We start from the raw sequence: 23010 nt of genomic DNA, 5'->3' as shown, positions 1-23010 counted from the left end.
ATGCAAGTTCTTTTAATAAAGCACATATGACTATTTACGGAATACATGCCTACATTATATCGATGAACTGGAGCTAGTGCCGTATCGCCCTAGGTTATAACTGTCACGTGATGAATATCATCCAACAAGTCACCGATCCAATGCCTACGAATTTATCCTTATTGATCTTGCTGTGTTACTATTGCTATCATCACTGTTACACTTGCTACAAATTACTGCTATCACTGTTATTGTTACTGTTACTACTGTCACTACTATCAAAACTATCAAACTACTTTGCTACTGATCATATTGCTGCAGATAATTACTCTCCAGGTGTGGTTGAATTGACAACTCAGCTGCTAATACCTTCAAAGATGCTTTGGCTCCCCTGGTGTCGAATCTATAAATTTGGGTTGAATACTCTACCCTCGAAAACTGTTGCGATCCCCTACACTTGTGGGTTATCAGTCCCCACTATCAGCCTCTCACGTACAGTCATCTTCCGATGACTCTCATTTGTTGACCACATTGACCACACCGTGCTGAGAGCGCCAAGGTGGGTGAACAACGGCGAAGCCCCAGACTAGAACAACCCGGAGATAAGGAAGACGCGGTAGTGGAGTCGCAGATGGAGAGGAGTGGGAAACTTGACTGGTTCGGGTGTGCGGCAGCACTACCGCCCACGGGAGACAGGAGAAAGAACATAGGTGGAAAAGGCAGCACAGCTATTGGATTAACATCCAACGGTTCAGCTGCTAGAATCATTTCTTGATTAAGTTGACAAAGCCATGCGTACACGTCAGCTCAGTAGGCCCACAAGTCAACCACCAAATCTGTCGGGTCCCAGCTGTCATCGGGAGGAATAGTTTTTCGCATAACAAGGAGGCACTTCCTTCCGTGCGAAGATGCAACCGGTGGGTCCCAGCTATCAGGGGGAGGAAACATTTTTTTCCAGCTTATTAAGGAGGAACTTTCCTTGCGTGCGACCATTGACCTCATGGGTCCTAGCCGTCAGGCTCTCCACGTGCAGTCCTCTTCCGATGACTCTTGTTTGTTGACCACGCCACACCGAGCGCAGCGAGGCAGTGGACGATGGCGAGACCCCGGACGGGAACGACCCGGAGATGGGAAGACGTGAGAGTGCAGTCACAGATTGTGAGGAGTACAAGGGTTATAACTGGTTCTGGTGCGGCGTGGGGCTGCAGTCGGTCGAGAATAACAGGAGGGGTGGAGGGATAGCCTCGCCAGCGGGGGGGTAGCGCTTCGCAGTGATGCGTGCTAAGCAGAGCCGCTAGCCGTCGGAGGCCGGAGCAGGCGGTCCCGGCGACGCTGGACAAAAAAGACGAGAGATTGAAGGTGCATGCTGGCCGTTGGATATAAATCCAATGGCTGTAGATGTCAGAATCATTTGTTGACTAAGTTGACAACACCTTGCGTAGGCTTTGACCTATTGGCCCACATGTGAGACTACAAAAATGCGGCATATATTTAACCCATGTTTTCTAGAATTTACAACCCTTTTGCTGGGCCGGGTCAACATATAATTTTGCGTCAATGCGGCCCATTTTACAATCCATTTGCACTTTCTTGAAATACACGAATTAGCTGGTCTTTTTCTATATATAATGTTAGGTTAGAAGGAGCAATTAATATCAAAAAATAAACCGGAGCAACACATTATATATATATATATAATTAAAAAATTAGCGAGTTATTGCTCAAAAGAAAAATGAGTGTGCTATTATTACATTGGTCCTTAAAATCTTGACAAGCTTTTGTATGCGATCACCAGGATTTTCCTTGCCTGTGAGTCAAATACAACAAGGATTTTCCTTGCCAACTTCTGTTAAACATTTACTTTTAAAAGTTAATGAGATGTGGGATATTTTTATAATGTATATATAAGTCTTTATTAAATATATGATAATAGTAATAATATAAATATATATAATGTGGATAGAAGGGAAAACATAAACTGGACACACCATTATTATTCTTATATATAGATAAATAGAACAGAGATATTCGTTTTATTAAAACAATACATTGGGCTCCCTGATAACCCACAAGTATAGGGGATCGCAACAGTTTTCGAGGGTAGAGTATTCAACCCAAATTTATTGATTCGACACAAGGGGAGCCAAAGAATATTCTCAAGTATTAGCAGCTGAGTTGTCAATTCAACCACACCTGGAAACTTAGTATCTGCAGCAAGGTATTTAGTAGAAAGTAATATGATAGTAATGGTAATGGTAGCAAAAGGTAACGATAGCAAAAGTAATGTTCTTGGTATTTTGTAGTGATTGTAACAATAGCAACGGAAAAGTAAATAAGCGAAGAGCAATATATGGAAAGCTCGTAGGCAATGGATCGATGATAGAGAATTATGCCAGATGTGGTTCATCATGTAATAGTCATAACCTAGGGTGACACAGAACTAGCTCCAATTCATCAATGTAATGTAGGCATGTATTCTAAATATAGTCATACGTGCTTATGGAAAAGAACTTGAATGACATCTTTTGTCCTACCCTCCCATGGCAGCGGGGTCCTAGCGGAAACTAAGGGATATTATGGCCTCCTTTTAATAGAGTACCGGACCAAAGCATTAACACATAGTGAATACATGAACTCCTCAAACTACTGTCATCACCGGGAGTGGTCCCGATTATTGTCACTTCGGGGTTGCCGGATCATAACACATAGTAGGTGACTATAGACTTGCAAGATAGGATCAAGAACTCACATATATTCATGAAAACATTATAGGTTCAGATCTGAAATCATGGCACTCGGGCCCTAGTGACAAGCATTAAGCATAGCAAAGTCATAGCAACATCAATCTCAGAACATAGTGGATACTAGGGATCAAACCCTAACAAAACTAACTCGATTACATGATAAATCTCATCCAACCCATCACCGTCCAACAAGCCTACGATGGAATTACTCACTCACGGCGGTGAGCATCATGAAATTGGTGATGGAGGATGGTTGATGATGACGATGGCGACGAATTCCCCTCTCCGGAGCCCCGAACGGACTCCAGATCAGCCCTCCCGAGAGGTTTTAGGGCTTTGCGGCAGCTCCGTATCGTAAAACGTGATGAATCCTTCTATCTTTTTTTCTCCCTGAAAGTGAATATATAGAGTTGGAGTTGAGATCGGAGGAGCTCCAGGGGGCCCACGAGGTAGGGGCGCGCCCACCACACTCGTGGCTAGGGTGTGGGCCCCCTGGTCTTGATCTTTTTCCAGGATTTTTTATTATTTCCAAAAATAGTCTCCGTAAAGTTTCAGGTCATTCCGAGAACTTTTGTTTCTGCACATAAATAACAACATGGCAATTCTTCTGAAAACAATGTCAGCCAGGTTAGTTCCATTCAAATCATGCAAGTTAGAGTCCAAAACAAGGGCAAAAGTGTTTGGAAAAGTAGATACGACGGAGACGTATCAACTCCCCCAAGCTTAAACCTTTGCTTGTCCTCAAGCAATTCAGTTGATAAACTGAAAGTGATAAAGAAAAACTTTTACAAACTCGGTTTGCTCTTGTTTTTGTAAATATGTAAAGCCAGCATTCAAGTTTTCAGCAAAGATTATAAACTAACCATATTCACAATAACGCTTAGGTCTCGTGTTTACTCATATCAATGGCATAATCAACTAGCGAGCAATAATAATAAATCTTGGATGACAATACTTTCTCAAAACAATCATAATATGATATGACAAGATGGTATCTCGCTAGCCCTTTCTGAGACCGCAAAACATAAATGCAGAGCACCTTTAAAGATCAAGGACTGACTAGACATTGTAATTCATGGTAAAAGAGATCCAGTCAAGTCATACTCAATGTAAACTAATAGTAATGAATGCAAATGACAGCGGTGCTCTCCAACTGGTGCTTTTTAATAAGAGGATGATGACTCAACATGAAAGTAAATATATAGGCCCTTCGCAGAGGGAAGCATGAATTTGTAGAGGTGCCAGAGCTCGATTTTAAAATAGAGATGAATAATATTTTGAGCGGTATACTTTCATTGTCAACATAACAACCAAGAGAATGAGATATCTTCCATGCTACACACATTATAGGCGGTTCCCAAACAAAATGGTAAAGTTTATACTCCCCCTCCACCAACAGGCATCAATCCATGGCTTGCTTGAAACAACGAGTGCCTCCAACTAACAAGCGTCCCAGGGGGGTTTTGTTTGCAATTATTTTGATTTTATTTGCATAAAGCATGGGACTGGGCATCCCGGTGACCAACCATTTTCTCGTGAGTGAGGAGAGGACTCCACTCCTCTTGAGAATAACCCGCCTAACATGGAAGATACGGGTAGCCCTAGTTGATACATGAGCTATTCGCGCATACAAAACAGAATGTTTATTTGAAGGTTTAGAGTTTGGCACATACAAATTAACTTGGAACGGTAGGTAGATACTGTATATAGGTCGGTATGGTGGACTCATATGGAATAACTTTGGAGTTTATGGAGTTGGATGCACAAGCAGTATTCCCGCTTAGTACAGGTGAAGGCTAGAAAAAGACTGGGAAGCGACAGCTAGAGAGCGACAACAGTCATGAACATGCATTAAAATTAATCAGCACCGAATGCAAGCATGAGTAGGATATAAGGCACCATGAACATAAATATCGTAGAGGCTATGTTGATTTTGTTTCAACTACATGCGTGAACATGTGCCAAGTCAAGCCACTCGAATCGTTCAAAAGAGGATACCACCCTATCATACCACATCACAACCATTTTGATAGCATGTTGGCACGCAAGGTAAACCATTATAAGCTCCTAGATAATTAAGCATGGCACAAGAAACTATGATCTCTAGTTGTCATTGCAAACATGTTTATTCATAATAGTCTGAATCAGGAACGATGAACTAATCATATTTACAAAAACAAGAGAGGTCGAGTTTATAACAGCTTTTCTCATCTCAGTCCGTCCATCATATATCGTCATAATTGCCTTTCACTTGCAAGACTGAACGATGTGGATAATAATAATAATCCGCATGCATTGGACTAAGCTGGAATCTGCAAGCATTCAATAAACAGGAGAAGGCAAGGCAATATGGGCTCTTTTGTCAGATCAACAATAATGCATATAAGAGCCACTTCAACAATTTAATTATGGTCTTCTCTTATCGACCCCCAAAGAAAAGAAAAGAAAAGAAATAAAACTATTTACACGGGAAAGCTCCCAACAAGCAAAAGAAGAACTGGAAATCTTTTTGGGTTTTCTTTTTAATTACTACTACAAGCATGGAAATTAAAACTAGCTAAAAGCTATAACTAATTTTTTGTTTTTTCTTAAGGTTTATTAAACACACAAGAAGAAAGCATAAAAAGAGAAGATAAACTAGCATGGATGATACAATGAAAAAGTATGAGCACCGACAACTAGCAATGAGTGTGTGAACATGAATGTAATGTCGGTGGCAAATACGTACTCCCGCAAGCTTACGCTTTTGGCCTAAGTTGGTCTAATGCCACGGATGGCCTGGCGGATATCCAAAGTTGTAGTTGGGGTCATACTAAGATGCAGCAGTCATTGCATCGTGGGCTGCAGCTTGGAGGTGAGCTATCTCAGCTCTCCTCTTATACTCTTCCGCCTCCTCTCTGGTTATAGAATATCTCCCTTTTGCCTGAAAGTCAAAGAAAGTAGAAGCAGGGAGAGCGACGTGATAGGTGCGTCGTCTGTCAAAGATAAGTCGATACTGGAGGAACTGATCATTCCTCTCAACAAACTGATGACAAACCATAGCCTCGGCAACTCAATATCATCCTCACGTATGGTTATACCAAGAAAATTAGCTATGCTGGTTGCATAAATTCCACCAAAGAAATCTCCATTAAATCTATTAAGATGCAATCTACATGCAACAATGGCTCCCAAATTATAAGATTTATCTCCTAACACAACACTCCTAAGAATGCTGAGGTCAGGGACACACATTTGACATTCTTCATCTTTAACGTTAGTGCATTCACCTATGAAGAGAGCAAAATAATGTATAGCAGGAAAGTGAATGCTCCCTATGGTAGCTTGTGCTATATCTCTAGATTCCCCCATAGTTATATTAGCAAGAAAATCTCTAAATTTAGATTTGCGAGGTTCACTAGCACTACCCCATTGTGGAAGTTTGCAAGTAGTGGTAAAATCCTCTAAGTCCATAGTATAAGAATTTTCATAGAGATCGAACAGGACAGTCTGAGAATTGCGTGAAGATGAAAATTCAAACCTCCTCACAAAGGAACTAGTGAGATAGTGGTACTGAGGGCATTTTTCTTCCTCGAAGCTCACAAGATCAGCGTTACACAAATATGCGTTAAATTCTTCCTTAATTCCCGCTCGATCTATGAAGTCCTCAGAAGGCCATTCACAAGGCCGCACTGGAGCGTCCCTTGGTGGCTCATCATCAGCATCACGCATTGCAAGCTTGGGTCCTTGTTTCCTTGAAGAACCACCTTGGTACATTTTCCTAAGGATATTTCTCCCTCTGAAAAATTTCTGAAATTTTTAGTAACTTCAAATAAAAGTGAGCCAAGCTCAACAAAATTGATAGCAACTACTCCTACAAGTTCCTAGAGCCTATATCATGCATTAGAACTACTTGGAACCATATTTATTTGACATGCAAGCTCAAAAACAGGGTCACCTAAGCAGCAAAAATATGCAATGAATAAAGCAATAGAACAAAAACTAATTGGACCAATGGAGGAGTCACATACCAAGGAACAATCCCCCAAAGCAGTTTTGTGAGAGGTGCTTAGAGCAAGGAGATCGAAAATCGCAGCAAAATGAGCTAGAACTCATGCTTGAGCTGGATATTGGTGTTTGTGGGAGAAAGAAGGAGTGTGTTGGTGCAGGAATAAGTGGAGGAGGGCCACCGTGGGCCCACGAGGCAAGGGGCGCGCCCTCCACCCTCGTGGCCAGGTGGATGCCCCCGTGCTGTGTTCTCAGTGCCAAATAGTCTCAAATATTCTAGAAAAAATCATATTTAAATTTCAGGTCATTTGGAAAACTTTTATTTTCGGGTATTTTTATATTGCACGGATAATTCAGATAACAGACAGAAAATACCATTCTTATTTTATTTAATATAAATAACAGAAAGTAAAAGGAGGGTACAGAGAGTTGTGTTTTCTAAATTCATCCATCTCATGATCATCAAAAGGAATCCATCAACAAGGTTGATCAAGTCTTGTTAACAAACTCATTCCGAATAACATGGAACCGGAGAATTTTCGAATAATGCTAGGTTACCTCAACGGGGATATGCACATCCGCGACAATAAGAATATCATATTTCTTCTTGACAGTAGGAAGAGGAAATTCAAAACCTTCAAAAATAATCGATGGAATTTTTCCAATAGAATTGATACTATGAACTTGAGGTTGTTTCCTCGGAAAGTGTACTATATGCTCATTACCATTAACATGAGAAGTGACATTGCCCTTGTTGCAATCAATAACAGCCTCTGTATTATTTAAAAAGGGTCTTCCAAGAATAATAGACATACTATCATCCTCGCGAATATCAAGAATAACAAAGTCCGTTAAAATAGTAACATTTGCAACCGCAACACGCACATCCTCACAAATACCGACAGGTATAGCAGTTGATTTATCAGCCATTTGCAAAGATATTTTAGTAGGTGTCAACTTATTCAAATCAAGTCTACAAGATAAAGAGAGAGGCATAACACTAACACCGGCTCCAAGATCACATAAAGCAGTTTTAACATAGTTTCTTTTAATGGAGGATGGTGGGTACTCCTGGATCTGTAAGTTTCTTTGGTATTCCACCCTTAAAAGAATAATTAGCAAGCATGGTGGAAATTGTAGCTTCCAGTATCTTTCTTTTATTAGTAACAATATCTTTCATATACTTAGCATAAGGATTCATTTTGAGCATATCAGTTAATCGCATACACAAAAAGATAGGTCTAATGATTTCAGCAAAGCGCTCAAAATCCTCATCATCCTTTTTCTTGGATGGTTTGGGAGGAAAAGGCCTGGGTTTTTGAACCCAAGGCTCTCTTTCTTTACCATGTTTCTGTGGCGCCCCGAGACCGTTGCGCCAGGTGTCTTCCAGTTATTCGCTGTTGTTGCCTTGTCATTTGTTTGCGTGTCATGCATTTCATATCATGACATCATGTGCATCGCATTTGCATACAAGTTCATCTCACGCATCCAAGCATTTTCCCCGTTGTCTATTTTGCAATCCGGCACTCCTATGTCATCCGGCGTCCCCTTTTGTCTCTTTTCGTGTGTGGGTGTTAAACTTTATCGGAATGGACCGAGATTTTCCAAGCGGCCTTGGTACACTACTGGTAGACCGCCTGTCAAGTTTCGTGCCATTTGGAGTCCGTTTGATACTCGAACGGTTAACCGAGGAACCGTAAAGGCTTCGTGTGTGTTGCAGCCCAACACCCCTCCAAAGTGGCCCAAAACCCATCTAAACCACCTCCGTCCTCTCGACCGTTCGATCACGATCGCGTGGCCGAGAACCGCACCTTATTTGGACAATCCTAGCTCCCTCTACCTATAAATATGTGCCTCCCCACGAAAATTCGCGGTGCAAACCCATGATCCACTCCTCCCCGCGCCACCGGACATGTCCGATCGCCATCAGACGCGTCCACCGCCACCGCCACATCGCTCTGGCCAATCCGAGCATGCCACGTCAGCTCCGCCGCCTCCCGCACCCACTCAGGCGCCGCCACGTGTCCACCCGCCATCCTTCCACCGCCGCCACGGCCCGCGGAGCCCATTCGGGGACCGCGCGAGCCCGTACGCGCCGCCGCCCGGCCCGAGCGTCGCCCATCGCCAGCGCCTCACGCGTCGCCGTCCTTGCTCCGCCGCCGCCTTCCGCGTCACCGTCGACCAACTCCGGCGACCGGAACCCCGTTGATGCTCTTCGCTACCTCACCTCCACGTCACCTGTGCCGCCCAGACGCCTCACTCCCGAGCGTCGCCCGACGCTAGCGCCACCGAGTCCGCCCGCCATTGAGCTCGCCGGTCAGAGCCGCCGTCTACCGCACGCCGCCTCTCGCCCTCCCCGAGATGGTTCCTCCGGCCCAGATCCATGCGGGTCCAACCGGATCCGGCCACCTACACCGTTCGCTGGCCTTCCCCGCGCCCCAAGCTCACCGGAGCTCGTCGTTGACCGTTGGGCGCCGCCGCCCTGCCTCCCCGGTCTCGATCGGGATCGGGAGAAGGACGCCAGGCCTCCCGCTGGCCTCGTGGGCCGCAGTGCCCCTCCGGCCCATCTCCACCGGCCCTCTTTGCCTTTTTCCTTCCTGGGCCGAAGCCCATGGTGAGCTACCCTCTAACCTCCGCCCGAGCGAATTTTAGTTATCCTGCGCGCGCCCCTTTTTTTACTAAGTCCCTGTCATGTCATCTCATATGTGCAGTTTGTGATGAGTGTATCTATGTGCATGCTTGTCCGAATTGAGTGTATGATATATCAAAATGTTCATCGTGATGTGCTCTTCATTTCATTCCATTGCACCATGCTTGTTTGAGTCCATCTTGATGCCCAAATTGTTGTTGCAAGAGTGCTATAAAATGTTAGTTTTTGTTTCTTAATAGATTTTTAGCATTTGTCATTTTTGCCATGATTATTGTGTGCTGCATATGAACTTGAGCCCTACATATGTTTTGGGCTATGCCATGCCATCTTTACAGGGGTGTATGCCATGTATTTTTGTGATCAATGTGGTGACTAGCACATGCATGCAAAGTAGCTCTCGTGATATTGCTGTTTTCAGGGACTTTTGTTATATGCTTTGAGTAGATTCATGGCATGCCTTGCTTTTCTATGTCATCTTCCTGTAGCATGTTGTTATCCTGCTCTAAACATTGCTTCCTAATGTTAAATCCTGACATGTTATTTTCACTAAGTCTGTGAAGCTGATATCTTTTGCACTTTTCCCATGCTTGTTTGAACCTGCTATTGTGTGATTTAGCCATAGCTCAGTGTTCATCTTTTGTCAAGCATCTTGAGTAGATCACTGCCATGTGCTTTGTTACTATGTTAGAGTGCAGTAGCTTAGTTTCTTGTTGCATTATTGATGGCATTGTGCTGTTAATCGCAGAATAGTGCCATTATTGTTTTGTTTGCCATTTGCAAACCGTGCATCCGATTCTGGTGATCTTTATATCGATTTCGACCGAAATCAACTCATATTTCTAGTGGCGCACTTGGTTTGCCAAGTTGAGGCCTGGTTCAATCTTTTTCCTTCTGGAGCACGCATATGCATTAATAGCATATCCCGCATATCATGCCATGTTTTGCATCATGTTGCTTGTGCATTGCACCATGGTTGATTGTGGTTGTCCTTGCGTGTGTTCATGCCTTGGGTAGATCCGGGAGACGAGTTCGTGATCGAGGATCCCGTTGAGTACGCTTATGAGGATCAAGCTTTCGTTAACTCGGAGAACTTTGCAGGCAAGATGACCATACCCTCGAAATCACTTCTATCTTTGCTTGCTAGTTGCTTGCTCAATTGCTATGCCGTGATGCCTACCACTTGCTATAACATGCCTCCCATATTGCCATGTCAAGCCTCTAACCCACCTTACCTAGCAAATCGTTGTCTGGCTATGTTACCGCTTTGCTCAACCCCTCTTATAGCGTTGCTAGTTGCAGGTGAAGATGGATATTTTGGGATACCACAATATCTCTTATTTTAATTAATGCATCTATACAATTGGTAAAGGGTGGAAGGCTCGGCCTTATGCCTGGTGTTTTTTTCCACTCTTACTGCCCTAGTTTATGTCATACCGGTGTTATGTTCCTTGATTTTGCGTTCCTTACACAGTTGGGTTATAATGGGAACCCCTTGACAGTTCGCCTTGAATAAAACTCCTCCATCAAGGCCCAACCTTGGTTTTACATTTGCACTAACAACCTATCACCTTCCCTTGGGTTTTCGCGAGCCCGAGGGTCATCTTTATTTTAACCCCCCCCCCCCGGGCCAGTGCTTCTCTAAGTGTTGGTCCGACCTAAGCGATGTCCACCGCCCCCTGGGCAACAAGGGTCTATGCCAACCCGACGTCTTGCTCATCCGGTGTGCCCTGAGAATGAGATATGTGCAGCTCCTATCGGGATTTGTCGGCACATTTGGGCGCCTTTGCTGGTCTTGTTTTACCATTGTCGAAATGTCTTGTAACCGGGATTCCGAGTCTGTTCGGGTCGTCTTGGGAGAAGGAATATCCTTCGTTGACCGTGAGAGCTTGTGATGGGCTAAGTTGGGACACCCCTGCAGGGTTTTGAACTTTCGAAAGCCGTGCCCGCGGTTATGGGCAGATGGGAATTTGTTAATGTCCGGTTGTAGAGAACTTGACACCTAACTTAAATAAAATGCATCAACAACGTGTGTAGCCGTGATGGTCTCTTTCCGGCGGAGTCCGAGAAGAGAACACGGTGTTGGTGTTATGCTTGATCGTGAGTAGATTCAGGATCACTTCTTGATCACTTCTAGTTCATGACCGTGCTTTGCTTCTCTTCTCGCTCTCATTTGCGTAAGTTAGCCACCATATATGCTAGTTCTTGCTACATATCCACCTCACTACCTTTTCCTACCCATAAGCTTAAATAGTCTTGATCGCGAGGGTCTGAGATTGCTGAGTCCCCGTGACTCACAAATTACTTCCAAAACTAGTTGCAGGTGCCGTTGATACCAGTGTAGATGACGCAACTGAGCTCAAGGACGATCTCGATGAAGATCATGTTTGTTGTGTTGTTTCGTTCCAGTTGATCAGTAGTGGAGCCCAGTCGGGGCGATCGGGGATCTTTTGCATTAGGGGTTGTCTTTCTTTATTTGGTTTCGTAGTCCGACGTTGATTGTATCTGGATGTTGTAATGCTATTTTTATGTATTGTGTGAAGTGGCGATTGTAAGCCAACTCTTTATCCCTTTCTTATTTAGTACATGGGATGTGTAAAGATTACCCCTCTTGCGACATGCCTACTATGTGGTTATGCCTCTAAGTCATGCTCCGACACATGGGAGATATAGCCGCATCGTGGGTGTTACAAGTTGGTATCAGAGCCTTCCCCGACTTAGGAGCCCCCTGCTTGATCGAATCGCTGGCGTTGTTGAGTCTAGAAAAATGTTTTGAGTCTTATAGGATTATATATATCGGAGAGTATGATTCTTTTTACTCCTTAGTCCCTTCGTCGCTCTGGTGAGGCTTCCTGACATAGAGTTTTCACTCTTCTCTTCTCAAATTTCACTAAAAAAATTTAGGATCACGCGGGTATCTTGGAATTGTTCCGATGGTTTTGTGACAAGAACATTGTTCTTGGTGGCTCCTGACATTTAGGGGTTGTGGCAGTGTCCCGGGGAGTTGAGCTCCGAGGTGTTGTCATCACAATTTTATCGTTATAGTTCTGGAATACCTGAGTTCGCCGACATCGAAAATCTCTTTTATGCAGTTGTTGGTGAGATAACCTCGACGCCACCCAGTACTGGGACGGGAGTTCGGGAGTATTGCCATAACTCATATAACGGATGCTTTTCGAAGGTTGAGGTAAATGATTTCCGAAGGTTTCTTGGTTATGTGTTGAAGGATGGATACAGCTGGATGTAGGATTTGCTAGTTTTGGGTGAGATATTATGCTTCCCCTGTATCCTCAACACCTGATTGCATAACCAGAAAGTTTCGGTAGTTTATAAGTGGGAATTCAAGTAGCTCCTAGGATATCTTTCCGACAGATGCATGATATGAGATTGGGGTTCGACGTCTAGTGGTCCGCCCATCCACGGGCGGTTTTACAGTGGTCTCGTTCTGTCTTAAGGAGTCCTTGGCTATGCTGACTCGGGGACACTTCGTATATCATGTGCACTGCCTTGTACATGATGGTGCTATACGATCGAGCCCGTGTGGGAACCACCACAAAAACTTCGGATGAAATCTCTATCATATGTTTGTTCCGGCTTATTTTGCAAGCCAATACTTTGTTTTGTTTTCAGTTGTGGTATTTGAGTTGCTTCAATGTCAAATGTTGATTCCATACCTTTTCCAAGCGGTGTTCTCATATTCCTATGTGAATATTATTCCTTCTTGATCTTCGAGATTGTCATGTCAATCCTTTTCAACCGGCGTGTTATTCTCTTCAAGATGATCCTATCATTTGTCTCATCCGCAAGATCAACTCCAAGTCTTCTCAACGTTATTTGTTTCATCCATCCCAAGTTGCCTTTGTTTTCCCACCCTCCCACCCTTTTTCTTCAAGGACTCACATTTCTTAATCAAGTACCCTTTTATTGATGTGAAGTCTCTCCATTCTTTTCCGTCAATGTTCTTATCCGGTGATTCTCAGGAAGATACTAACGGAGCTTCAAGTTCATCATTCTTCGTTCTATTTCTTCTTCGGTGTATTCAAGTCAAGCTTTGTCGATCATATCCTTTCCTCATCTTTAAATGTTTTCTCAAGCCGGTGCACCTCATAATCATTGCCCGTTTGCTATTCAATTATTCCGAAGTGCTGAAGATATCTCGAAGATTCATGTTTCCACTCTGCATTCGTTCAAGCTTCAAGCCATTTAATTCAACCAGCGCATTCTCTCGTTTAAATCGTTAAACGGTGTATCTTTTGAGTGGGCCCTAACCCACAGGTCTTTTTCTAGGATCTTACCTGACTCTTCTAATTTTCCCGGAGCTATCCTCAAATTTTCTCAAAGTTTGACATAAGAATGAGTTATCATCAGTCAAATGCCTTTCTCCAAGATCTTTCAAATTCTTTTCATTGTTGTTTCAACCTTTCTATTCTTCATTATTCCGGAGTGTCTCAACAATTTGGTGGTGTTCTTCTCGTCATTCTCGGATTTGAAGACCAAAGAGGATTTCCTCTTAAATCCTTACCCGTTCTTCCAAAGATCCATGGTTCTAGCGTTATGCCATCCTCTCATAATTTATTTTTGATTGTGAGAATTCTTTTCTCTCATCCGGAGCAATTCAGGTGTATTTTTCAGTTTGATTCTTCGGAGCCCATCATCTCAGGATTATTCATACCAGCTTTCAGCTCTAGTTCTCCAAATATTATAGGTGCATCGATCAAAAATTCTCTAATCAGTTCATGATCTTTTCGTTCTCTTGTATCTAAATTCTCTCAAGTATCTTCATTTATTCTCTAATTCTTCCTGGTGTTTTCCTTATCTTTTCTTTGTTCATTTTAATTCTTACGGTGGTTCATTCAAGTTTTCTTTTCCTTCATTATCATATCAATTTATTCGTTCTTTCCAAAATCCTACCGGTGGTTCGTGGAAGACCTTCCCAAGTTCTCACTATATCTATCTTAATTCTTTCTACGAGAATAAGTAGTATGCCAAATCCGTTCCTTGTCATCAATTTAATTGATGAAGGATAAGCATAATGTAATTCTTATTCTTGTTTCATCGAGTATATCCAATTCCTGCTTTCCGCGGTGGTTCATCATATCACATTCTCGGTTCGAGATGATTTATCTTTTCGTCCGGAGTTCCAAGTTTCCGCTTTATCTCGTCGCAAAGCTCCATCTAATCATTGCGAGGCCTCAATCTTATTCTTTCATCCTTCACTTCTTTTGATCATTCTTTTGTTACCGGAGTTCTTTATGGAGGCTCTACATGATGGTTCATAAAAGATTTAATTCCTTCTTGAAGTGTTCGTCGAGATTCTTTTTAGAGGAGTTCAATCATTCTTCATCTTGCATCCCAGAGTCCAATTCCTTCTATCTTATCTTTCCAAGTGGTGTTACGTGATTCGTGATAATTTTCCTTCATGTTTCATGATTCACAAGTTATCAAGAATGAGGTATTTTAAATCCATCAATCCCGTCATTGGAGTTATCTTGGGTTATATTTCACCTAAAGCTTCTCCTAAGGGATTGTGCTATTTATGGTGCTCATAAATGACCCAAGTTCTTCATTTATCCTCCCGGTGAAATAAGCTTCTCGTCTCCTTGTTCCTATCAATCCAATCTATTGTTTCCGCTAGTGGCAGAATTTCACCTCATAATTTTGAGTTGTCTTCCATAAGCCCACATCAAGATTATCCTTTCGTTGTGATAATCCAACAACTGCGTTCTAGCATTTGTTGTAAGCGTGCTCTACCAAGATCTTGTTTTCTCCTCCGTTCATTCCATTCCATCCTCTCATTTGTTCCGGAAGCATTGTGATGTTGCTATCTTCAAACCATCTTCTTGTTTTGTCAAGATCATTTTCTTTCCTTTGCTTATCCATTTAACCGGAGTGTTGTGCCCTCTCCTCAAGTTCTTTTCATCTTACCACTTTTCAACCGGAGTGCTGCCTGAATTTGTTCTTCCTTGTTCCTCTTTCCTAACGGAATGTTTTCAACTTCGTTCATCTCCGTTGTATTATTATCTCTAAATGGTTTAACCTTTCAAGGTTCTTTGGTTTCACTCGGTTGTCAAAGAAGCAACTTAGTTTTACCTCTTATCTTCCTCTTCCGTTTTCCCTCCGGTGCCATCCTAGATCTCGGGACGAGATCCTCTCGTAGTGGTGGAGTGTTGTAACGCCCCAAGACCGTTGCGCCAGGTGTCTTCCAGTTATTCGATGTTGTTGCCTTGTCATTTGTTTGCGTGTCATGCATTTCGTATCATGTCATCATGTGCATCGCATTTGCATACATGTTCGTCTCATGCATCCGAGCATTTTCCCCGTTGTCCGTTTTGCAATCCGGAACTCCTATGTCATCCGGCGTCCCCTTTTGTCTCTTTTCATGTGCAGGTGTTAAACTTTCTCGGAATGGACCGAGATTTGCCAATAGACCTTGGTACACTACCGGTAGACCGCTTGTCAAGTTTCGTGCCATTTGGAGTCCGTTTGATACTCCAACGGTTAACCGAGGAACTGTAAAGGCCTTGTGTGTGTTGCAGCCCAACAACCCACCAAAGTGGCCCAAAACCCATCTAAACCACGTCCATCCTCTCGGCCATTCGATCACGACCGCGTGGCCGAAAACCGCACCTCATATGGACTCTCCTAGCTCCCTCTACCTATAAATATGTGCCTCCCCTCGAAAATTCGCGGTGCAAACCCTTGATCCACTCCTCCCCGCGCCACCGGACATGTCCGTCCACCGTCGGACGCGTCCACCGCCGCCGCCACATCGCTCTGGCCAATCCGAGCATGCCACGTCAGCTCCGCCACCTCACGCACCCACTCAAGCACCGCCACGTGTCCACCCGCTAAGTCTGCGCCCTTTTGGCTCTTGATCAGTAGGGGACTTTTGTTCTATGCTTTGAGTAGATTCATTACATGCCTTTGTTTGCTATGATATGTTCCTGTAGCATGTTTTTTGCTTGTTCTCAACATTGCTTCCTGATGTTAATTCCTGGCATGTTAGTATTTTCCCTAAGTCTGTGAAGCTGATATCTTTTGCACTTTTGCCATGCTTGTTTGAACCTGCTCTTGTGTGATTTAGCTGTATCTCAGTGTTCATCTTTTGTCAAGCATCTTGCGTAGATCACTGCCATGTGCTGTGTTGCTTTGTTGGAGTGCAGTAGCTTAGTTTATTGTTGCATTCTAGATGGCATCGTGCTATTAGTCGTAGAATTGTGCCATTCTTGTTTTGCTTGCCATTTGCAAACCGTGCATCCGATTCCGGTGATCTTTATATCGATTTCGACCGAAATCATCTCATCTTTCCAGCCGCACTCTTGGTATGCCAAGTTGGTGCCTTGATCAATCTTTTCCTTCTGGAGCACGCATATGCATTGCATATCACATCCCGCATATCATGCCATGTTTTGCATCATGTTGCTTGCGCATTGCACCGTGGTTGATTGTTTTTTCCTTTGCTCGTGTTCTTTCCTTGGGTAGAGCCGGGAGACGAGTGCGTGATAGAGGAACCCGTTGAGTATGCTTACGAGGATCAAGCTTTCGTCAACTCGGAGAACTTTGCAGGCAAGATGACCATACCCTCGAAATCACTTCTATCTTTTCTTGCTAGTTGTTCGCTCTATTGCTATGCTGCGTTACCTACCATTTGCTATATCATGCCTCCCATATTGCCATGTCAAGCCTCTAACCCAGCTTTCCTAGCAAATTGTTGTTTGGCTATGTTACCGCTTTGCTCAGCCCCTCTTATAGCGTTGTTAGTTGCAGGTGAAGATGGAGTTTGTTCCTTGTTGGAACATGGTTATTGTTGGGATATCATTATTATATCTTGTTTACCTTAATGCATCTATACAATTGGTAAAGGGTGGAAGGCTCGGCCTTTTTCCTGGTGTTTTGTTCCAGTCTTTCCGCCCTAGTTTCCGTCATACCGGTGTTATGTTCCTTGATTTTGCGTTCCTTATGCGGTTGGGTTATAATGGGAACCCCTTGACAGTTTGCGTTGAATAAAACTCCTCCAGCAAGGCCCAACCTTGGTTTTACCATTTGCCACCTAAGCCTTTTTCCCTTCGGTTCTGCGGACTCAAGGGTCATCTTTATTTTAAACCCCCGCGCCAGTACTCCTCTGAGTGTTGGTCCAAACTAGAGCCCTTTGCAGCGCCACCTCGGGGAAACTTGAGGTTTGGTTTTAGTTGTATGGATTGCTTATCCGGTGTGCCCTGAGAATGAGATATGTGCAGCTCCTATCGGGATTTGTCGGCACATTCGGGCGGCTTTGCTGGTCTTGTTTTACCACTGTTGAAATGTCTTGTAACCGGGATTCCGAGTCTGATCGGGTCTTCCTGGGAGAAGCAATATCCTTCGTTGACCGTAAGAGCTTGTGATGGGCTAAGTTGGGACACCCCTGCAGGGTTTTGAACTTTCGAAAGCCGTGCCCGCGGTTATGGGCAGATGGGAATTTGTTAATATCCGGTTGTAGAAAACCTGACACATAACTTAATTAAAATGAATCAACCGCGTGTGTAGCCATGATGGTCTCTTTTCGGCGGAGTCCGGGAAGAGAACACGGTCTCGTGTTATGCTTGAACGTAAGTAGTTTCAGGATCACTTCTTGATCATTTCAGCTTCTCGACTGTGCTTTGCTTCTCTTCTCGCTCTCTTTTGCATAAGTTAGCCACCATACATGCTAGCGCTTGCTGCAGCTCCACCTCACTACCTTTTCCTACCTTTAAGCTTAAATAGTCTTGATCGCGAAGGTGTGAGATTGCTGAGTCCCCGTGACTCACAGATACTTCCAAACAGATGCAGGTGCCGATGATGCCAGTGCAGGGGACGCTACCGAACTCAAGTGGGAGTTCGATGAGGATTCGGGCCGTTATTATGTGTCTTTTCCGGATGATCAGTAGAGGAGCCCAGTTGGGGAGATCGGGGATCTAGCATTTGGGGTTGTCTTTATTTATGTTGGTTCCGTAGTCGGACCTTGATTGTATTCTGGATGATGTATTATATATTTATGTATTGTGTGAAGTGGTGATTGTAAGCCAACTCTTTATCCCTTTCTTATTCAGTACATGGGATATGTAAAGATTACCCCTCTTGCGACATGCCTACCATGCGGTTATGCCTCTAAGTCGTGCTCCGACACGTGGGAGATATAGCCGCATCGTGGGTGTTACATAGAAGTAGTACAAGCTAGAAAAGAATGCGAGATGTAACCTATATCACACTCCTAAGTTAAATGTGTCTTATGATAAGTGATTGTTGCAGGTTACACAACAGAAGTACTTTGATGTAAGAACATGGTGTGATAGACAGATATTGTATGTTCTAGAAATAGGAACATGTATCTTATTCACAAGTATAATGTGTAAAGTAAGCAGATGGAATTTAACAAAATTAGAAGCAGTACAAGCTAGACATCATACATAACATGCAACCACATATAACAGTGCCAAGTTAGAGGGAGCACCTGTGATGGTGCACTAGGGGAGACGTGCTCATCATCAGCACAGCTACGTTGAGAGTCTATGCATGTGTTGTCTTGGAAATCATCTTGGAAGGATGGAGAACTAGAATCTGTAGAGGCCTTCAGTTTGGAAGGAGCACCTTTACGCTGCCTTGCTAACTTCCTTCCGCTTTATTGATTTTGAATTGTCAAGTAAAACCGACAAGAAAAAGCAATAAAATTCACTCTTCGGAACTCATTCGTGCATCATACTGACAATCACTACTTTGATGTAAGGCAAACACATCATACCAGGATGGAATAATACGAAAAACAGGATGGCATGGCATATTCACAACTATTTGTGTAAACTAAGCAGAAACCATTTCAACAAATAAGAAGCAATGCAAGCTAGACACCACATGAAAGATGCAACCAATATGACTCTGCCAAGTTAAAAGCTTCCCATCATAAATGGCATTTCAACAAATTAGAAGCAGCGCATGCTATAAATCATATGAAAGATGCAACTAATATCACACTGCATATACTAAATTTGTCTCGTCATATTGATTGATGAGGGACACAAAAAACAATAGTTTTATGTAAGGACATGATTAATAGACAGATGTACTATGTACTAAAAACAGGAAGGCATGTCACATTAACAGGTATAATGTATAAACTAAGAAGAATAGCACATGCAATTTAACCAGATTGGAAGAATTACAATCTAGACACCATATGCAACATGCAACCACGTATCACACTGCCAAGTTAGGGCAAGCACCTGCGATGCTAGTGTAGGGGAAATGCGGTAATCAACTATAGAGCTACGTTCACTATATTCATCTAGCCTTGTTGTTTCTTGAGAATCATGTGGGGAGGCTGACACTGCATTCTTTAAATGAGGATCTTTTCTCACAGTAGTCCACTAACCTAACTGTCTCATCATAAGTGATCGATGAGGGATACACAAGAACATTAGTTTGATGTAAGAACATGGTTAATAGACAGATGTACTAGTATGTACCAAAAACAAGAAGGCATGTCATATTCAAAGGTATAGTGTGTAAGCTAAGCAGATGCAATTTAACCAAATTGGTAGCAATACAAGCTAGACATCTGGTTGGTGTGGTGAGCATGATCATCTAGGACCTGAGATCCTAGTGGGAGGTGGGCTGTTTCGCCACCATCGTGGCTTTTTAGTTGGCTTCCAGGTGATGCTTGCTTGTGATGGGCTTATCATTGGCTTGGCCAGTGCCCTGACTAGCTAATTGACTTCTGGTGCTCCCGGGATGGTGGTTCATGTAAAAAATGGCTTTCCTTATCTTAATAAAGACCGACTTCGGCCTTCCGAATACAAGCTAGACAACTTATGCAACATGCCACCACATATGACACCGCGAAATTAAAGCAGGCACCTCGGATGGTGGTTCATTGCGACCGAGATTGTCAACTCCAGAGCTACGTTTACCATCTCCATCTTCTGACACTACACCCTTTAAAGTGCTGAACGTGTCTGGCCTACCCGCGTACAAAGCGGTAGCGACTTCTCTCTTTTCTTTTCTACTTCTATGAAGACAGAGTCTGAAATACCCTTGCATAAAAACGCAATAGTGAGAGTATGGGTGAACTGTGTGCAGAACTAGTGCACTGTAAAAGTAGCAGATAGCAGGTGGCTGAAAAATAAATGAAAGGAGACATATGATAGCTCTACAACATTGCATGGAAAACAAAATTAGATTATACTCTGTATGATTTTGTAATATATGAGCACAGGAAATGCAGGTACTCCTCCAGCACACCACCACATGTGGTCCAATCAAGATAATAGTCGACTGAAAATAAATAGGTCAGTCGATTTTTTTATGAACCGTCCGATCTATAAGGAACGGGCAGATGGCCTTCATCTACCCCCCCCCCCCCCAGTCACTGTTGACGATCTTTCTCGAACCGTCAGCGACCACCGGCCCAGACCCCTGCCTCCGCCGCCCCGTGGTAACCCACAAGTATAGGGGATCACAACAGCTTTCGAGGGTAGAGTATTCAACCCAAATTTATTGATTCGACACAAGCGGAGCCAAAGAATATTCTCAAGTATTAGCAACTAAGTTGTCAATTCAACCACACCTGAAAACTTAATATCTGCAGCAAAGTGTTTAGTAGCAAAGTAATATGATAGTGATGGTAACGGTAACAAAAGAGTAATGAAAGCAAAGTAATGTTTTTCGTATTTTGTAGTGATTGTAACAATAACAACGGGAAAGTAAATAAGCGTAAACTAGTATATGGAAAGCTCGTAGGCATTGGATCAGTGATGGATAATTATGCCGGATGTGGTTCATCATGTAATAGTCATAACATAGGGTGACACAGAACTAGCTCCAATTCATCAATGTAATGTAGGCATGTATTCCGAATATAGTCATACGTGCTCATGGAAAAGAACTTGCATGACATCTTTTGTCCTACCCTCCCGTGGCAGCGGGGTCCTTACAGAAACTAAGGGATATTAAGGCCTCCTTTTAATAGAGTACCGGAACAAAGCATTAACACATAGTGAATACATGAACTCCTCAAAGTACGGTCATCACCAGTAAGTATCCCGATTATTGTCACTTCGGGGTTAACGGATCATAACACATAATAGGTGACTATAGACTTGCAAGATAGGATCAAAACACTCATATATTGATGAAAACATAATAGGTTCAGATCTAAAATCATGGCACTCGGGTCCTAGTGACAAGCATTAAGCATAGCAAAGTCATAGCAACATCAATCTCAGAACATAGTGGATACTAGGGATCAAACCCTAACAAAACTAACTCGATTACATGGTAAATCTCATCCAACCCATCACCGTCCAGCAAGCCTATGATGGAATTACTCACGCACGGCGGTGAGCATCATGAAATTGGTGATGGAGGATGGTTGATGATGACGACGGCAATGAATCCCCCTCTACGGAGCCCCGAACAGACTCCAGATCAGCCCCCCAAGAGGTTTTAGGGCTTGGCGGCGGCTCCGTATCGTAAAACATGATGAAATCTTCTCTCCTATTTTTTTTCACCCGGAAAGCAGATATATAGAGTTGGAGTTGGAGTAGGGAGGTCTCCAGGGGGCCCACGAGGTAGGGGGCGCGCCCTGGGGGGGGGGGCGCCCCCACACTCGTGGAAAGGGTGTGGGCCCCCTGGTCTTCATCTTTGGCGAGGATTTTTTATTATTTATTGTAAGATATTCCATGGAGTTTCAGGTCATTCAGAGAACTTTTGTTTTCTGCACATAAAACAACATCATGGCAATTTTGCTGAAAACAGCGTCAGTCCGGGTTAGTTCCATTCAAATCATACAAGTTACATTCCAAAACAAGGGCAAAAGTGTTTGGAAAAGTAGATACGACGGAGACGTATCAACTCCCCCAATCTTAAACCCTTTCTTGTCCTCAAGCAATTCAGTTGACAAACTGAAAGAAATAAAGAAAAACTTTTACAAATATGTTTGCTCTTGTTGTTGTAAATATGTCAAACTAGCATTCAAGCTTTCAGCAAAGATTATAACTAACCACATTTGCAATAATTCTCAGGTATCATGATTACCCATATCAATAGCATAATCAACTAGCAAGTCATAATAATAAATCTCGGATGACAACACATTCTCAAAACAATCATAATAGGATATAACAAGATGGTATCTCGCTAGCCCTTTCTGAGACCGCAAAACATAAATGCAGAGCACCTTTAAAGATCAAGGACTGACTAGACATTGTAATTCATGGTAAAAGAGATCCAATCATAGTCACACCCAATATAAATTAATAGTAATGAATGCAAATGACAACGATGCTCTCCAACTGGTGCTTTTAATAAGAGGGTGATGACTCAACATAAAAGTAAATAGATAGGCCGTGCACAGAGGGAAGCAGGGATTTGTAGAGGTGCCAGAGCTCGGTTTTGAAATAGAGGTGAATAATATTTTGAGCGGTATACTTTCATTGTCAACATAACAACCAAGAGATGGCGATATCTTCCATGCTACACACATTATAGGCGGTTCCCAAGCAGAATGGTAAAGTTTATACTCCCCCTCCACCAACAAACATCAATCCATGGCTTGCTCAAAACAACGAGTGCCTCCAACATACATCAGATCCCAGGGGGAGTTTTGTTTTGCAGTTATTTTTGATTTAGTTTGCATAAAGCATG

The sequence above is a fragment of the Triticum dicoccoides genome, chromosome 6A, assembly GCF_002162155.2.
Source record: "Triticum dicoccoides isolate Atlit2015 ecotype Zavitan chromosome 6A, WEW_v2.0, whole genome shotgun sequence".
In the NCBI taxonomy this organism is placed as follows: Eukaryota; Viridiplantae; Streptophyta; class Magnoliopsida; order Poales; family Poaceae; genus Triticum; species Triticum dicoccoides.
Note: the sequence above shows the minus strand (reverse complement) of the source record.